The following is an 18,627-nucleotide window of genomic DNA, read 5'->3' on the forward strand; positions in this document are numbered from 1 at the left end:
TTAACAAGACTTCTCTATCTTTCCAGGGCTTGAGTAGGTTTATATGGTAAATTTGCTCAGGTTTCCTCCTACCTGGCTGTCTTACCTTATAATTTACTTCTCCCACTCTTTCCAAGACCTCATATGGCCCATGCCATTTAGCAAGGAATTTACTCTCCACGGTGGGAACCAGAACTAGTACCCTATCACCTGGAGAAAAAATTCTGACCCTAGCACCCTTATTATATGTATTCCTCTGTGCTTCTTGAGCTTTCTCCATGTGTTCCCTCACTATGGGTAGGACTGCAGCAATGCGGTCCTGCATCTGGGCAACATGCTCTATTACACTTCTGTAAGGGGTAACCTCGTGTTCCCAAGTCTCTTTGGCTATATCCAGTAAGCCCCTTGGGTGTCGGCCATACAATAGTTCAAACGGGGAGAAGCCAGTGGATGATTGGGGAACTTCCCTAATGGCAAATAACAGGTACGGTAACAAACAATCCCAGTTTTTCCCATCTTTATCAACCGCCCGCCGTAACATGCTCTTTAAGGTTTTATTGAACCTTTCCACTAAACCATCTGTTTGTGGATGATAGACTGAGGTTCTGAGATGCTTGATTTTTAGGAGTTTACATAGCTCTTTCGTTACTTGGGACATAAATGGTGTTCCCTGGTCAGATAGAATCTCTTTAGGAATCCCGACCCGGGAAAACAGAACTACTAACTCTTTTGCTATGTTTTTAGCTGAGGTGCTACGTAGGGGAACTGCCTCCGGATATCGGGTGGCATAATCTAATATTACCAATATATGCTGATGTCCCCTAGCAGACTTTATTAGGGGTCCTACTAGATCCATAGCAATCCGGTCAAATGGTACCTCTATTATGGGAAGGGGTACCAATGGGCTGCGGTACGCCTTGAACGGGGCAGTGATCTGACATTCTGGGCATGAGGAACAATAATTCGTAATTTCTGCCAGAACCCCAGGCCAATAGAAGCTTCGGAGAACCTTTTCTTTTGTCTTTTCCACCCCTAGGTGTCCCCCCAATGGATGACTATGTGCGAGGTGTAATACTACGTTACGGAATGTCCGTGGTACCAACAATTGTTTAGTTGTAACTGATTTCCTTTTATCAACCCGATATACTAGGTCGTTCTCTACCTCGAAGTAGGGGTAAGCAAGTGACCTATCTGGTTGGCCAGGAGTACTATTCTGGTCCCGTATATTTCCCCTTGCTACCGCTAATGTGGGGTCCTCCCACTGGGCCTTCTTAAAACTCCCAGGACTGACCTCTAGGTCAGCGAGGGTCTTATCCGGTTCTGGGGTGGTAAGTGTCTGCTCAACATCTTGATTTGGGGTATTCCCTACCAAAGTAGTGATGGGGAAGGGAATTTTACAGCACTCCTCCTTTTCCCCCTTCTTATTTGGGCCCTCGTCAACCTCCATTTCTGAAAAAGGGAAAGGATTTGTTTCTTCTAATACTTCGTTATGGTCCGCTATTGAACTCTGGGCGCTATTCTGAGCGGGGGACCACATTTTTAGAAAATGGGGAAAGTCGGTCCCTATTAACACATCATGTGCCAGTTTGGGTACAATACCCACCTTGAAATCTAAAGAACCAAACTCTGTTTCAAAAAAAACATCAACAGTGGAATATTCATGATTATCCCCATGTATACAACAAATTGCCACTCTTTGTGAACTGTTTCCCTGTTTCTTCTTAATGGGCAACAGGTATTCGGACACTAGTGTGACCATGCTCCCAGAGTCAAGAAGTGCCCGAACCCTCTTACCATTAACCTTTACAAATGCCCACAGATGGTTATTCAAGGGGTCCTCTGGGCTAGGGCCCATACATTGGGACAACAGCGAATAAGGTTCCACGCTGTTGCATTGCATGGGCTCATCATTTAGTGGGCAGATTTTTGCTGTGTGGCCCCTCTCATGACAATTTACACATTTAGGTACATAGTCTGTGTCCCACTTAGAGCCTTTTCCCGGCTCCCCATGTTGGCTATTGCCCTTAGTGTGCGAACCACTGTTGCTGGTGCTGCGTGAAGGTGGTCGCCGCTCTTCAGCGCCCCTTAACCCCGGTACCCTTTTACCGTCTCTGGAAGAGTCCTGGAACCTCGGGTAGTGGGGTTGCTCCACGACTGTGGGTTGCGGGTGCTCTTCTGCTGCATTGTACCTTTCTACGAGGGCCACAAGCTCATCCGCATTGTGGGGGTCACTCCGACTGACCCAACGGCGTAAGGCAGAGGGAAGTTTCCTCAAGAACTGGTCCATGACCAACCGTTCCACGATGTGGCTGGCTGAGTTGATCTCGGGTTGTAGCCACTTCCGGGCAAGGTGGATGAGGTCATACATCTGGCTTCGGGTGGCTTTATCCATCGTGAAGGACCATGCGTGAAACCTTTGGGCGCGAACAGCCGTGGTTACGCCGAGGCGGGCGAGGATCTCGAACTTCAATTTTGCATAGACGTTAGCTTCGGCTGGCTCTAGATCAAAGTAAGCCTTCTGGGGTTCGCCGCTTAGGAAGGGTGCGATTAGACCAGCCCACTCAGCTTCTGGCCATCCCTCTCTCTGTGCCGTGCGTTCAAACGTGAGAAGATAGGCTTCCACATCATCCGAGGGTCCCATCTTCTGAAGGTAGTGGCTTGCCCTGGTCATTTTCGGTACTGGGGCTGCCGCTGCCAGTGGAAGGTTACTGATAGTCCCCCTCAGGATCTCGAGTTCCTGCTGTAAGCCCTGAGCGAACCGCTGTTGCTCCTCTCTCAGCAAGCGGTTTGTCTCTTGCTGGTTTGCATTCGCTTTTTGCAGGGCTTCATTCGTCTGTTGCTGGTTTGCATTCGCCTGTTGCTGGTTGGCATTAATCTCTTGCTGGGCTATTAGCAGCTGTTGCTGGGCTGCATTCGTCTGCTGCTGGTTTGCATTAGTTTCTTGCTGGGCTATTAACAGCTGTTGCTGGGTTTCATTCACGTCTTTCTGGGCAGCGACATTGCGTACCAGCGCACCCACCACGTCTTCCATCTTCTTTGCAGAGGATGAAAAAAACTTTTTTTTTTTTTTTTTTTCAAAGTTCTTCAACCCGCAGACCCCCTAGTGCTCTGCCCGCATTCTCCACCATATGTGACAAACGGCTTACTCCGGGGCTCCGTCGTTTGTCCGGGACTGTTTAGAACACGGTCTTTTAGGGTAGTTTAAATGATGAGGCGTCACGTACTGTTCCTTTAAACAGGCTATGCCTGGTTTATTCAGTCCCAGGCACTGAGACTGCCACAGTGCATACAACAGAAAACAGATCAAAACAAAAGCTGCTCACCTGAGCGATAACTTAACTTAGATATCCCTGACTCAGGGTTGGAAGTGGCTTTTCCACTTCCAACATCAAAACACGGTACTTTTGCAGTCTTACACAAATGAACAGAAAGATTGAACCTGTTTGGGGAAGAGGCTTCTCCCCTCTGTAGTTCAGCAGCCTTCCAGCCTCCTGGCTCTTGTGGGGAGACCAGAGCAAACAGGAAATCAGTCTTTCATACCTGATTCCTAATTAGCATGACAGGTGACAGAAATCAGGCAGCAGACAAACTCTGGTCTGGATCTCTCATCCCTCAGTTCCAGCGCTTGCCAAACTGTGGGATGGAGTGTATGTATTATAAGGCTGCACTCCCAGGCCAAACAGGATAGAAACTGTCTAGTATCCTGGGAGCCCTATATACGGAATTTATTACCATCCCCTGGTTTCTGTCACAATATATATATATATATATATATATATATATATATATATATAAATAAATAGATGATACCGTTCTGTGGCTAACAAAATGCTTTTATTTGTGCGAGCTTTCGAGATACACTGATCTCTTCTTCCGGCGATGTTACAATGAATGAAGCAAGGATTACTTAAAAACAGTGTCTCTTGGAATGTTATCTGTGCTGGTCCTTCCCCCGGTGTGGATGAGATTTATGGCTGGAGGTGTCAAAGGGTAACTGAAAGCAAGTGAAGAAAGAGTGTGTATGTGTATCAGTGTGAATAAAAATGAATGGAGAGCCCACAGTATAAACAGTGCTCTACACAAGGTGTGTGTGGAGTGAGAGGGGATATAAATGGTGTGGGTGGGTGTGGAAATGTGAGAGTTTGTAGCACAACTAAAAGTGTGTGTGGATTATATGTGGTCCCTATTGGTGTATAGGGATGGAAAAATAAGGAGTATTAGTATGTGTGAGAGACAGCTGTGTGTGCATACATATAGCACAGTATGTACATACAAGGCCTTTAGCACTCATGGGAAGAGAGTTCGCTTTTGACACCTCCAGCCATAAATCTCATCCACACTGAGGGAAGGACCAGCACAGATAACATTCCAAGAGACACTGTTTTTAAGTAATCCTTGCTTCATTCATTGAAACATCGCCGGAAGAAGAGATCAGTGTATCTCGAAAGCTCGCACAAATAAAAGCATTTCGTTAGCCACAGAACGGTATCATCTATTTATTTTTTGATTATTGAAGCTCGGCTAACACGGTACTTATACCTCTACATATATATATATATATATATATATATATATATATATATATATTATTGGGTGGGAGAAACAAATACGACAATGATATAATCACTATCACGTATATGTCTATCCATAGCCAAAATAAATATATATTGAAAAATTAATAAAATTAAATATGTGAACTAAAAAAATAAAAAAAATATTATTAAATGTGTATACTAAAATGTGTAAACTAAAAAAAAAAAATATATATATATATATATATATATATATATATGCATCTTATGCAATGTTAAAATCAAGTAAATGTTGGGAGGATCTAAATAAGTGTAAACAAAAAATATATGTGAATATATATATATGGACAATTTGGAAAATGTTATGAAATGCATATATATATATACAGAATATGCAACATAGCTGTGCTCCGTGCCCCCTCGGAGCACAGCTATGTTGCATATTCTGTCTGATTGCATGTTGGTGATTGGTTCCCTTTGTTTGCATTGCACTATGGGTGAGGGTATATATGTGTGGTCACTTGCACTTGTGGGTTGCACGGCCCTGAGGAAGGTCTCTCTGTGGGACCGAAACGTTGGCTTACGTGTATTTCATGTTGTGAATATAGATTTTTGGATTAACCCCGTGCGGTGTGCTGTCTCTTTACTGGTCTTTGGATTGGTTCGTATCATACTTATTTTCTATGGGACTAGCATCTGCTATTATAACCTTTTCTACTGCAGTGTGCTGACTGACCTTCATGTGTATATATATATATATATATATATATATATATATATATATATAAAAAATACTAATTAATTATTCAGAATATCTATATGTATATATATATATAGAACCTTTATATCTGAATTGTAATAATACCATTGACATCAAGGGTTATCATTAAGTAATAATCATTAAAAAAAATATATAATCAACTCATAAATATTAAGCATAAGACAGTTTGTATGCAAGAAAAAGAAATCAAACTTGGAAACATTAGGAAAGTTTTGGGAGATATAAATATATAATGTTAAAGAGTATACATAAATACACGTCTCCAAACATCACTATTTTTTGCCATAGTTATTTTACGGCAGTCAAGCTTGATATTTAAATAATGACTCTTGCAGAGTTCAAACTAATCCACAACAAAAAGTATAAAAATAATTTAAATTATCCCCTATACATAAACCATAGTTTAAAGAGTTGTTAAGTGATCAAAATAACAAAATAACAATGTCTCAATAAGAGCAACATAATAACAAATAACTATAGCCAAGAACACAATAGTAACCAAGTTATAACACTATATATTGACACTTTCGAGTGTGTAAAGAACTTGGACGCATGGATGCCAAAATACTACAGAAAATGTTTTATCTCCCAATCGACATTCATGCCGTTGGGGGTCAAACTATCCATTGAAAAAATCCAAAACTTTTCTTTTTGATTTAAAATTTTCTTGTGATCCCCTCGTCTGATTGGGGGAGGTACATATTCAATTCAACTGAATGTAAGTAAATTCAATTTGCCCATTGGGCACTCAGTGAAATGTCTCGCTACTAGAAATCTTAGGTCCTTGTTTTTTATTGACCTAATATGTTCCATTATACGTATTTTTAATGGACGTATAGTTCTCCCGATGTAGTTCTATCCACACCCACATGTTAATATGTAGATGACAAATTTAGTATTGCATGTTATAAAACTTTTCAATTTGATTTTATCCCTATTCTTCTTTGTACGTATAGTTTTAAAAGTTTTTGCATAGGTACATATTTTACAAAAGCCACATTTGTAGAAACCTAGAGGTGCTGTAAAGCCTTTTGTTTTAATTGAAGGTGAAACAAATAAACTAGGTGACACATAACTTGATATTGTCCTTGCTTTTCTAAATACAAATTTGGGTAAATTTTGAACTGGTGGTTTTAATTTGGTGGTTTTAATTTGGTATCAAGGTTTAGAATATTCCAATGTTTAGAAACAATGGTGCGAATCACATTAGCGTGTCGACTATATTGTGTAATAAAACATAATGGTACGTTATGTTTACTGTCTCTGATTTTGTTTTGCATGCTCAAAAGATTATCACGTGGAGTGTGAAGTGCATGTTCAAATGCCCTCTGTATACAGTATCAGTCTCCCTGTATCCCCTTTGACTAAATCTTGAGGCTAGTTCTTTAGATTGAAGTACAAAATTATCCATATTTGAACATATACATTTAAGCCTCAAGAATTGTGCTTTTGGAATGCCTCTAAGTAGAGACTTTGGATGTCCACTGTTAGCCTTTAGAAATGCATTCCTTGAATTAGGTTTCCTAAATAAATCAGACGGTATATGTTATATTGCTGTGTGCTGGGTGATAATGGTGAAAGGCGGGGTTGCAGACCTGTCTAAGACATGCAAATGAGCATACAGTAATATTTCTATTTGCTATATGCTTTGATGTTGATGGTTTTTGTCACTTTTTTTTACCCACCATAACTTAACTAAGTATGGTAAACCCCATCCGCATTCATTGCATAGCCAGTTAACCAACCCCACACTGATGAGACCAATTAAGGTCGAAACGGCAGTCTGTGGGTGGGTTTTCTGGCTATGCATCTTAACCCTGGCTGTGCTCAAAGTTGTGACCATGAAGCAAGCTTAAGCCTATAGGGAACCATGTTAAAAATGGTTTTGAAGCAAAAGGTGACACTGTGTGTCCATTTGCATGTCATTTCCCTGAATCCCTTGCTGCAGTGGAAGTGCTGTGTGCTGGGTGATAATGGTGAAAGGCGGGGTTGCAGACCTATATAAGACATGCAAATGAGCATACAGGAATATTTCCATTTGCTATATGCTTTGCTGTGGAGGGTTTTGTCACTTTTTTACCCACCATAACTTAACTAAGTATATATAACCAAGTCCAAAACTAAAACACAAGAAAAATGCAGAACCAAAACGCGAATAAGTGACCAACATAAAACAATATAGCATATTTTACCATATCTGCTCTGTGTAAGTTGATATGTATTACCATTTTTCTTGCATCTATTTCATTCTATTTGTACCCACATACTGTATACAGTATTTTTCTTGTGTTTTAGTTTTGGACTTGGTTTTAGTTCTAAAACTTTTAGTTTTTTAGTTTTTGCTCAGGTTTTGCCAAAACTCAACTTTTTTGGTTTTGGATCTTCCCCAAATTATGGAAACTCAACTTAATAGTAAAAAGAACAATGCTGAAATAGCTTAATAAAAGATTACACATGTTTACAATCAGTGCACAATCATAAAATACCACTAGGAAATTCTTAAATGGCTTAAGAAGCATTTTTGGATTACTTAACTGATGGCAAAGAATAGACTTTTATATACTTGTCAATATTTCATGTGAATCATCATGACAAGCAACCACTTCCACTATGTCACTGTACTTTTAACCATAAGTGTAAACCATGGATAGTTAACAGATAAACAGTATAATTTCCCAAAGATTGGGACACTTCCCATGTGAACTTTAAGCATGTTGCAGTCATACAGTATAACAGTTATTTCTTATCAATGAATTTCAAATGCTGATCAACCATGCTAAGCTCATGAAGAAAGCTATCATTCACCTTTACTACAAAAGGTTGCCGACTTGAAGTCTAAGCTACAATACTTTAACTATGGATACTTGGGGATCTATTAATTATGAGCAAAGTCTCCATCTTTGCTGATGACACAAAATTATGTAAGATAGTAAAATCAAAACAGGATGTAAGGTGAGTTTTTCAGGGATACCTGAAAATTGAGCTGGCCACGGCTGACGGAGGCGGTTCAGGCAATGAGTGCGAACCTGCCGGGTGACATCACAGCAACGCCCCGTCACGCCCCACCCCCGTCTTTCCCCTTGCAACTCAATGCAGACCGGGGGACTCGGCTGCACACGCCGCCAGCCTTGCTGATGCGCGTGCAGTGCAGGCAGCGGGGTCACCGCCTTAGTGAGACCACACCTTGAATTTTGAGTAGAGATTTGGGTATCACTTCATAAAATAGACATTATGGAACTAGAAAAACTACAGAGAAGAAGAGTCACCAATTTAAAAAAGGATTTGGAAAATGTGATTTAAGGGGAGATGCTAGCTAAATTAGATTTGTTTTCATTAGAAAAGAGGCATATAGATGGTATACAATAACTAGATACAAGTATATTCAGGGTCAATAGAAGAAGCTTTCAAAGGAACTATTCATCTCAAGGGCAGAACAAACAACACTGTGTAATTTCTTAAGGTTGGAGGAAAGGAGATTTCACTAGCAATAAAGGAAAGAGTTCTTTACAGTAAGGGCTGTTATTATGTGGAATTAATTAAGGAAAGAAATACAGGGATATAGCAAGTAATTAAGCATGGGAAGGATGTTGATCCATGGAAAAATCTGATTGCCATTATTGGTCAGGAAGGAATAAATATGTTCCACTTATGAGACATCATTGGATAATGCATCACTGGATGGCTTTGTTTGCCTTCCTCTGGATCAAGAAACTTTAAATATAATATAGAATAAGAATATGCCGTTCAATTTTAACATAATTTTAACATACAGTAGGTTGAGCCTAGTGGGCATATGTATTTTTACAACCATTTCTACTATCTTAAGTCTCCTGGATGCAAAACTGTGGCAAAACAAGTGCAAAATAGCTCCAGATTTATTAAGGGAAATTAATTCCATTGAAGGAAACCATATTTTTTCTTTATTTAATAAACCATGTTTTCCTTTAATGAATATTATAGGCTAAAGCTGGTAAATTCATGACATTATTGAAATCCCTGCTCTCTGATTGGTTAAAATTCTGGGCATTATCCAATCAGTAATGGCCCAGAATTTTTGGCAGCTTGCCAAGTTTTTCAGCCAAACAGCTTTCAGGTTTCATTCACAAAAAGTGAAAATTGCACTTAGACAGGGGAGGTGATTGAACAGAAGCCAGCCACTGACTCCTCCCCCACCCTGTCTGCAGAGAGCTCCGCACAGGAGAGTGAAGGGAAAGGTTTGTGTGTCTGTTGAGTGTGTTTTGTGGGTGTAAAGGGGGCAGCAGAGTGTTTTATTTATGTGTGTCTTCTGTTGGTGTGTGTTTTGTGGGTGTAGAGGGGGAAGCAGAGTCTTGTTGGTGTGTTTCTGCTGTGTGTGTTTTGTTCTTGTAGAGGGGGAGCTGCAGTGTGTGTGGCTTCAGTGTGTGTTTTGTGGGTGGAGGAGAGGTGCAGAGTGTTTTGTTGGTGTGTGTCTGCAGTGTGTGGGTTTACAGGGGGCTGCAGTGGGTGAAGAGGGGGGGCTGCTGGTGTGTGTTTTGTGGATGTAGAGGTGGCAGAGTCTGTTTTGTTGATTTGTGTGTCTCTGCAGTGTGTGTTTTGTAGGTGCAGAGGGGGGCTGCAGTGTGTGTTTTGTGGGTGGAGGAGGGGTGCAAAGTGTTGTGTGTGTGTGTCTGCAGTGTGTTGGTTTACATGGGGGCTGCAGTGGGTGTAGAGGGGGGCTGATGGTGTGTGTTTTATGGATTTAGAGGGGGCAGCAGTCTGTTTTGTTAGTGTGTGTGTGTCTGCAGTGTGTTTTGTGGCTGTAGAGGGGGGGGCAGCTGTGTGTTGTGTGTGTTTTGTGAGTGTAGAGGGTGGAGGAGGGGTGCAGTGTGTTTTGTGGGTATGGAGGATGGGGGCTGCACCGCGATCTGCGGTCTGGGGGAGAGAGGGAGCATTTGTGACGGGAGGGTGTGTGGTAATGGGTTTGCCGGGGCGTGGCATGACCTCACATGGCTGGTACGCCCTCGTGGCAATGCCTCTGTCGCAAACAATGAGTTTAAATTTCCCTGCCTGCCTGATAACCTGTCGCGCACCGCTGGGGAAAGGTACGCGACAGGGTACAAACTGGGACCGGCCTGACTGGGGGTCAGAGCTTGAACGCACAGCGCACGTGCATTGTAGAAGGGACTGTGGCCACCCCTTTAGTGTAGCCATGCATCCGCTTGGATACTAATCTGCCCTGCCTAACACATAAACCCTGGTACCAGTGCAGGAAGTTTTAGGGTTAAATCTATGCCCTGCTGTAGTAAGCAGCTTCCTTGAGTGACAGAGGGGGGTGGCCGGAGGCCTAGGTGCTGCCCACATGGGGCTGAGACCTGAAGACCTTACACCTGACCTTACACATGCTATACAGACCAAAGTTTCTGAATGTCTCTCTGGAATATCATCCTGGATGACCATCCGCCGACTGAAAGTTAACATGGCAAAAACAGAGCTCCTTATACTTCCTCCCAAACCTGGCCCTACTACCTCCTTCCACATTACTGTTGGAAATACGATCATTCACCCTGTAGCCCAAGCACGCTGCCTAGGGGTCACACTCGATTCCTCTCTCACATTCTCCTCTCACATTCAAAAAATTTCTAAAACTTGTCAGTTTTTCCTCCGCAATATCACAAAGATACGCCCTTTCCTCTGTTACTCGACTGCTAAAACTCTGACTCAGCCACTTATTCTCACCCGTCTCGATTACTGCAACCTCCTGCTGTCCGGCCTCCCTGCCTCTCACCTGTCTCCTCTACAATCTATCCTAAACGCTGCTGCCAGAATCACTCTACTCTTTCCTAAATCTGTCTCCGTGTCTCCCCTCCTGAAATCCCTCTCCTGGCTTCCGATCAAATCCCGCATCTCACACTCAATTCTCCTCACTTTTAAAGCTTTACACTCTTCTGCCCCTCCTTACATCTCAGCCCTAATTTCTCGCTAAGCACCTTCCCGACTCTTGCGTTCTTCTCAAGGATGTCTTCTTTCTACCCCCTTTGTATCCAGGGCCACCAACAGCGGGGGGGAAAGGGCACTGGCATCCCGGGCCCCCCTGCGTGGCCGTGGCCGTTAATTTAATTTAAAAAAAAAAAACCTGGCACCAGTCCCCCTGTTGGCAGCGCCGGAAGTAAGTGAGCTTCCGGCGCAGGCAGGAGCAGCATCGTGGCACCGCACAGGTGCCTGCAGCGGGGCCACCCCCCCAGGCAATCCTACCACAACCACTGCCCGGTGCTGCGGCCCCCCCTGCCAAAAAAAATCCGCCCCCCCCGCTGAACCAGGCTGTCCCAACCCTGCAGCACTTCGTCCTGCCAACGCTGCTCCGGGCCGTACTGCCACACCCCCCCACTGCACAGTCCCGCCACCCAACGCAGCACCGGGCCCTCCTGCCAGTCCCTGCAGTCCCACCCACCCCCCTCAGCACTGCCACCTTTCGCAGCAACGGAGCCCCCCGCAGTCGCCGCCACCACATGCAGTCGCCGCCACCCCCCGCAGTCGTCGCCCCCAGCCTTGGTCCCCCCCAGCACCCCCAGCAGCATTGCCCCTCCAGCACCGCCACCCCCCCTCTGCAGCCCCCAAGGTAAGTCTGATTTATATATATATATATGTATTGGGGGGGGGGGGGGTTGGGGTATTTTTTATATATGTATTGGGGGGGGTTGGGGTATTTTTTTATATGTATTGTGGGGGTTGGGGTATCTTTTTATATGTATTGGGGGGGGGGTTGGGGTATTTTTTTTATATGTATGGGGGGTTGGGGTATTTTGTATATGTATGTTTTTTTATGTGGTGTGTATATATATATATATATATATATATATATATATATATATTTATATATATATATATATATTACTGGGAATGTGTGTATGTTGGGGGTTATATGTATTGTTTTTTTATATGTATTGGGTAGGTGGGTTTTTTTGTATGCATTTGGGGGGGTTGTATATACTTAGGGGGGTGGGGAATTTTTTAAATGATTTGGGGGTGGAAAGTTTTATGCATTGGGGGCTGGGAAGTTTTTTGGTATATATCTTGTGGGGGGAATTGTGTGGGGGGGAGACGGAATGAGTGAGCGTGGGGTAATTGACGGAGGGAGAGGAGAGAGGGGGTGAGTGAGGAAAAGAGGGAGTAAGAGTGAGAAACAGGGGAGAGAAATACATGCGAGGCAGGATGGTGAGACGGAAGGGAGAGAAATACATGGGTAGGGGGGGAAAGAGAGGGGGCTCCTGAGGTGTGAAATGGGGGGGGGGGGGGGCGGTGGGCAATACCGCTGACACGGGGGGGGGGGCTGCTTAAAATGTTTGTCCCAGCCCCACCTTGAATTTTGAGTAGAGATTTGGGTATCACTTCATAAAATAGACATTATGGAACTAGAAAAAGTACAGAGAAGAAGAGCCACCAATTTAAAAAAGGATTTGGAAAATGTGATTTAAGGGGAGAGGCTAGCTAAATTAGATTTGTTTTCATTAGAAAAGAGGCATATAGATGGTATACAATAACTAGATACAAGTATATTCAGGGTCAATAGAAGAAGCTTTCAAAGGAACTATTCATCTCAAGGGCAGAACAAACAACACTGGGTAATTTCTTAAGGTTGGAGGAAAGGAGATTTCACTAGCAATAAAGGAAAGAGTTCTTTACAGTAAGGGCTGTTATTATGTGGAATTAATTAAGGAAATAAATACAGGGATATAGCAAGTAATTAAGCATGGGAAGGATGTTGATCCATGGAAAAATCTGATTGCCATTATTGGTCAGGAAGGAATAAATATGTTCCACTTATGAGACATCATTGGATAATGCATCACTGGATGGCTTTGTTTGCCTTTCTCTGGATCAAGAAACTTTAAATACAATATAGAATAAGAATATGCCGTTCAATTTTAACATAATTTTAACATACAGTAGGTTGAGCCTAGTGGGCATATGTATTTTTAAAACCATTTCTACTATCTTAAGTCTCCTGGATGCAAAACTGTGGCAAAACAAGTGCAAAACAGCTCCAGATTTATTAAGGGAAATTAATTCCATTGAAGGAAACCATATTTTTTCTTTATTTAATAAACCATGTTTTCCTTTAATGAATATTATAGGCTAAAGCTGGTAAATTCATGGCATTATTGAAATTCCTGCTCTCTGATTGGTTAAAATTCTGGGCATTATCCAATCAGTAATGGCCCGGAATTTTTGGCAGCTTGCCAAGTTTTTCAGCCAAACAGCTTTCAGGTTTCATTCACAAAAAGTGAAAATTGCACTTAGACAGGGGAGGTGATTGAACAGAAGCCACCAGCAAGGCACTGACTCCTCCCTCACCCTGTCTGCAGAGAGCTCCGCACAGGAGAGTGAAGGGAAAGGTTTGTGTGTCTGTTGAGTGTGTTTTGTGGGTGTAAAGGGGGCAGCAGAGTGTTTTATTTATGTGTGTCTTCTGTTGGTGTGTGTTTTGTGGGTGTAGAGGGGGAAGCAGAGTCTTGTTGGTGTGTTTCTGCTGTGTGTGTTTTGTTCTTGTAGAGGGGGAGCTGCAGTGTGTGTGGCTTCAGTGTGTGTTTTGTGGGTGGAGGAGAGGTGCAGAGTGTTTTGTTGGTGTGTGTCTGCAGTGTGTGGGTTTACAGGGGGCTGCAGTGGGTGAAGAGGGGGGGCTGCTGGTGTGTGTTTTGTGGATGTAGAGGTGGCAGAGTCTGTTTTGTTGATTTGTGTGTCTCTGCAGTGTGTGTTTTGTAGGTGCAGAGGGGGGCTGCAGTGTGTGTTTTGTGGGTGGAGGAGGGGTGCAAAGTGTTGTGTGTGTGTGTCTGCAGTGTGTTGGTTTACATGGGGGCTGCAGTGGGTGTAGAGGGGGGCTGATGGTGTGTGTTTTATGGATTTAGAGGGGGCAGCAGTCTGTTTTGTTAGTGTGTGTGTGTCTGCAGTGTGTTTTGTGGCTGTAGAGGGGGGGGCAGCTGTGTGTTGTGTGTGTTTTGTGAGTGTAGAGGGTGGAGGAGGGGTGCAGTGTGTTTTGTGGGTATGGAGGATGGGGGCTGCACCGCGATCTGCGGTCTGGGGGAGAGAGGGAGCATTTGTGACGGGAGGGTGTGTGGTAATGGGTTTGCCGGGGCGTGGCATGACCTCACATGGCTGGTACGCCCTCGTGGCAATGCCTCTGTCACAAACAATGAGTTTAAATTTCCCTGCCTGCCTGATAACCTGTCGCGCACCGCTGGGGAAAGGTACGCGACAGGGTACTAACTGGGACCGGCCTGACTGGGGGTCAGAGCTTGAACGCACAGCGCACGTGCATTGTAGAAGGGACTGTGGCCACCCCTTTAGTGTAGCCATGCATCCACTTGGATACTAATCTGCCCTGCCTAACACATAAACCCTGGTACCAGTGCAGGAAGTTTTAGGGTTAAATCTATGCCCTGCTGTAGTAAGCAGCTTCCTTGAGTGACAGAGGGGGGTGGCCGGAGGCCTAGGTGCTGCCCACATGGGGCTGAGCACCTTCCCGACTCTTGCGTTCTTCTCAAGGATGTCTTCTTTCTACCCCCTTTGTATCCAGGGCCACCAACAGCGGGGGGGAAAGGGCACTGGCATCCCGGGCCCCCCTGCGTGGCCGTGGCCGTTAATTTAATTTAATAAAAAAAAACCTGGCACCAGTCCCCCTGTTGGCAGCGCCGGAAGTAAGTGAGCTTCCGGCGCAGGCGGGAGCAGCATCGTGGCACCGCACAGGTGCCTGCAGCGGGGCCACCCCCCCAGGCAATCCTACCACAACCACTGCCCGGTGCTGCGGCCCCCCCTGCCAAAAAAACCCCACCCCCCCCGCTGAACCGGGCTGTCCCAACCCTGCAGCACTTCGTCCTGTCATCGCTGCTCCGGGCCGTACTGCCACCCCCCCCACTGCACAGTCCCACCACCCAACGCAGCACCGGGCCCTCCTGCCAGTCCCTGCAGTCCCACCCCCCCCCCTCAGCACTGCCACCCTTCGCAGCAACGGGGCCCCCCGCAGTCGCCGCCACCACATGCAGTCGCCGCCACCCCCCGCAGTCGTCGCCCCCAGCCTTGGTCCCCCCCAGCACCCACAGCAGCATTGCCCCCCCAGCACCGCCACCCCCCCTCTGCAGCCCCCAAGGTAAGTCTGATTTATATATATATATATATGTATTGGGGGGGGGGGTTGGGGTATTTTTTATATATGTATTGGGGGGGGGTTGGGGTATTTTTTTTATATGTATTGTGGGGGTTGGGGTATCTTTTTATATGTATTGGGGGGGGGGTTGGGGTATTTTTTTTTTATGTATGGGGGGTTGGGGTATTTTGTATATGTATGTTTTTTTATGTGGTGTGTATATATATATATATATATATGTATATATATATATATATATATATATATATTTATATATATATATATATATTACTGGGAATGTGTGTATGTTGGGGGTTATATGTATTGTTTTTTTATATGTATTGGGTAGGTGGGTTTTTTGTATGCATTTGGGGGGGGTTGTATATACTTAGGGGGGTGGGGATTTTTTTAAATGTATTTGGGGGTGGAAAGTTTTATGCATTGGGGGCTGGGAAGTTTTTTGGTATATATCTTGTGGGGGGAATTGTGTGGGGGGGAGACGGAATGAGTGAGCGTGGGGTAATTGACGGAGGGAGAGGAGAGAGGGGGTGAGTGAGGAAAAGAGGGAGTAAGAGTGAGAAACAGGGGAGAGAAATACATGCGAGGCTGGATGGTGAGACGGAAGGGAGAGAAATACATGGGTAGGGGGGGGAAAGAGAGGGGGCTCCTGAGGTGTGAAATGGGGGGGGGGGGGGCGGTGGGCAATACCGCCGACACGGGGGGGGGGGGCTGCTTAAAATGTTTGTCCCAGCCCCACGATTTCTGTTGGCGGCCTGGTTTGTATCTAAAGCCCTCTCCCGCCTTAAACCTTTCTCACTGACTGTCCCACACCTCAAGAATGCCCTTCCCCTCAATACCCGACTAGCACCCTCTCTTTCCACTAAGACCCACCTTAAGACACATTTGCTTAAAGAAGCATATGAATAGCACTGTGGATAATCCTGGACACATGATACATAAAGCTTGGCCCCCTGCAGACGCACTTACTATGTGGGAGAGAAGTGATGCTCAAATGCCTGGTCCTATATTTTCATGATTCAGTCCATTCATAACAAAGGAGAATACGCAACTTATGGTTGCTCGGCGGTTGCTCACTCACTTGGGGTGTGTGCGGTAGGGTTGCTCGGTGGTGGCTCATTCACTGGGGGGAGGGAGGGTTGCTCGGCGGCAGCTCACTCACTGGGGGTGGGCGGGTTGCTAGGTGGCTCACTAAGAGGTGGGGTGTTTGCGTCCTTACTCCTGCATCAGTGAATGTTGCTGATGGCCTCTTCTACCAGCATTGACGTCACTTCTGTCACCACTGACGTCCGTCCCATCAACTCCATTCATTTCCACTGAATTTTGCTCATGTGGTAGGTGCTGCTAAAGAAGTTTCACTTCAATAACACAAAATAGTGCAAAACAGTAGCATCATAAAATAGAAAGAGACCAGTAAGCCAGCATCAAATACACTCACATATTGCAAATTCTTTTTAGCTTTTTGAACCAGTTAAAGGTATCCAGGTGATGATAATATATGCAAGGATCAGTTAATGGCTCCCAGGTAAGTAAGGTATGAAAAGAGATCGAATGCCAACATAGCGTGATACTGTTAAAGCATTTAATAAATGAAGGGAAATAAAATCAATGCGCTCACATTTTATACATTGAATAAAAGCCTTCTTAGCTCAGTCTCCAGCAATCAATGTCCAGATAGTTTCTCTCTGCTATGTGTACTCCCCGTTAGATGAAAATATGGAAATTGGATCTCAGGGATGATGGATTCAAGCTGGACCGACTCCCCAATGGCTCCAGATACAAAACACAAATCTCCCTAAATACAACATATCTGATTATATTTTTATTGTAAGACCCTTCTCCAATATAATACTTTTCCCACTATATTCAAGTACTCCTAAACGTTTCCCAGTTGAGTTTTCCATGGTACAGGCATACCCCGGTTTAAGGACACTCACTTTAAGTACACTCGCGAGTAAGTACATATCGCTCAATAGGCAAACGGCAGCTCACGCATGCGCCAGTCAGCACGTCCTGAACAGCAATACCGGCTCCCTACCTGTACCGAAGGTGTGTGCAAGCGGGGAAACTATAGAGCCTGGTACAAATGCCTTATTTACATCAGTTCTGCACGTATATGACGATTACAGTACAGTACATGCATCAATACGTGGGAAAAAGGTAGTGCTTCACTTTAAGTACATTTTTGCTTTACATACATGCTCCGGTCCCATTGCGTACGTTAATGTGGGGTATGCCTGTACACTGTTGATGTTTCAAATGAAAAAAACAAGCATTTTGGACCAAATTTAATACTGTAAGTGGGATATTTCATTTCACATTTTAGCATCTGATGGAATCACATCAAGTATGTTTTTTTATATTGTACATTTTTGTCATTGGGTATTAGGTATTTTGTATTTCATAGTTATGCTCTTTTGATCTATGACCAAGATGCCCAAATCTCCATTAAATCAGGGCAAATACTTCTGCTTTCCTAAGTAATTGATGTTATTGTCCCTGAGTTAAATAGATATTGGCTAAGCTAATTATATGCAAAAACAATGACTAGGACCAAAATCATTAACGTACTGATGAATGCAGTAGCTAGAATGGAAATAGAGCATAATCTTGATAACCAATACAATGCACATGCGTATTGACAATGACATTTGCGTTCAATGCACACTAAATTTCAAATAAATACACAGTACATAGGAACGTTTGTAAGCCATTTTATCATACCAATATTAACATAGCTCAGAAGACTTCTACCTCTGCTGCTAATGCCTCTAGTCTTATGGGCAGATCCACAGAGCTCTGTTTAAATCAGCAGCTTATTCACTGGGGGGGGGTGGGAGGAAGGTTTGCGTGGCAGAAGCTCACTCACTCGCTGGATGGCGGGATGGATACTGTAATTGCACGGTGGTGGCTCATTAACTGGGGGTTGGGAGGGAGGGTTGCTCGGCGGCAGCTCACTCACTTATGGTTGCTCGGCGGTTGCTCACTCACTTGGGGTGTGTGCGGTAGGGTTGCTCGGTGGTGGCTCATTCACTGGGGGGAGGGAGGGTTGCTCGGCGGCAGCTCACTCACTGGGGGTGGGCGGGTTGCTAGGTGGCTCACTAAGAGGTGGGGTGTTTGCGTCCTTACTCCTGCATCAGTGAATTTTGCTGATGGCCTCTTCTACCAGCATTGACGTCACTTCTGTCACCACTGACGTCCGTCCCATCAACTCCATTCATTTC

This window comes from Ascaphus truei, chromosome 5 (assembly GCF_040206685.1).
Source record: "Ascaphus truei isolate aAscTru1 chromosome 5, aAscTru1.hap1, whole genome shotgun sequence".
Classification (NCBI taxonomy): Eukaryota; Metazoa; Chordata; class Amphibia; order Anura; family Ascaphidae; genus Ascaphus; species Ascaphus truei.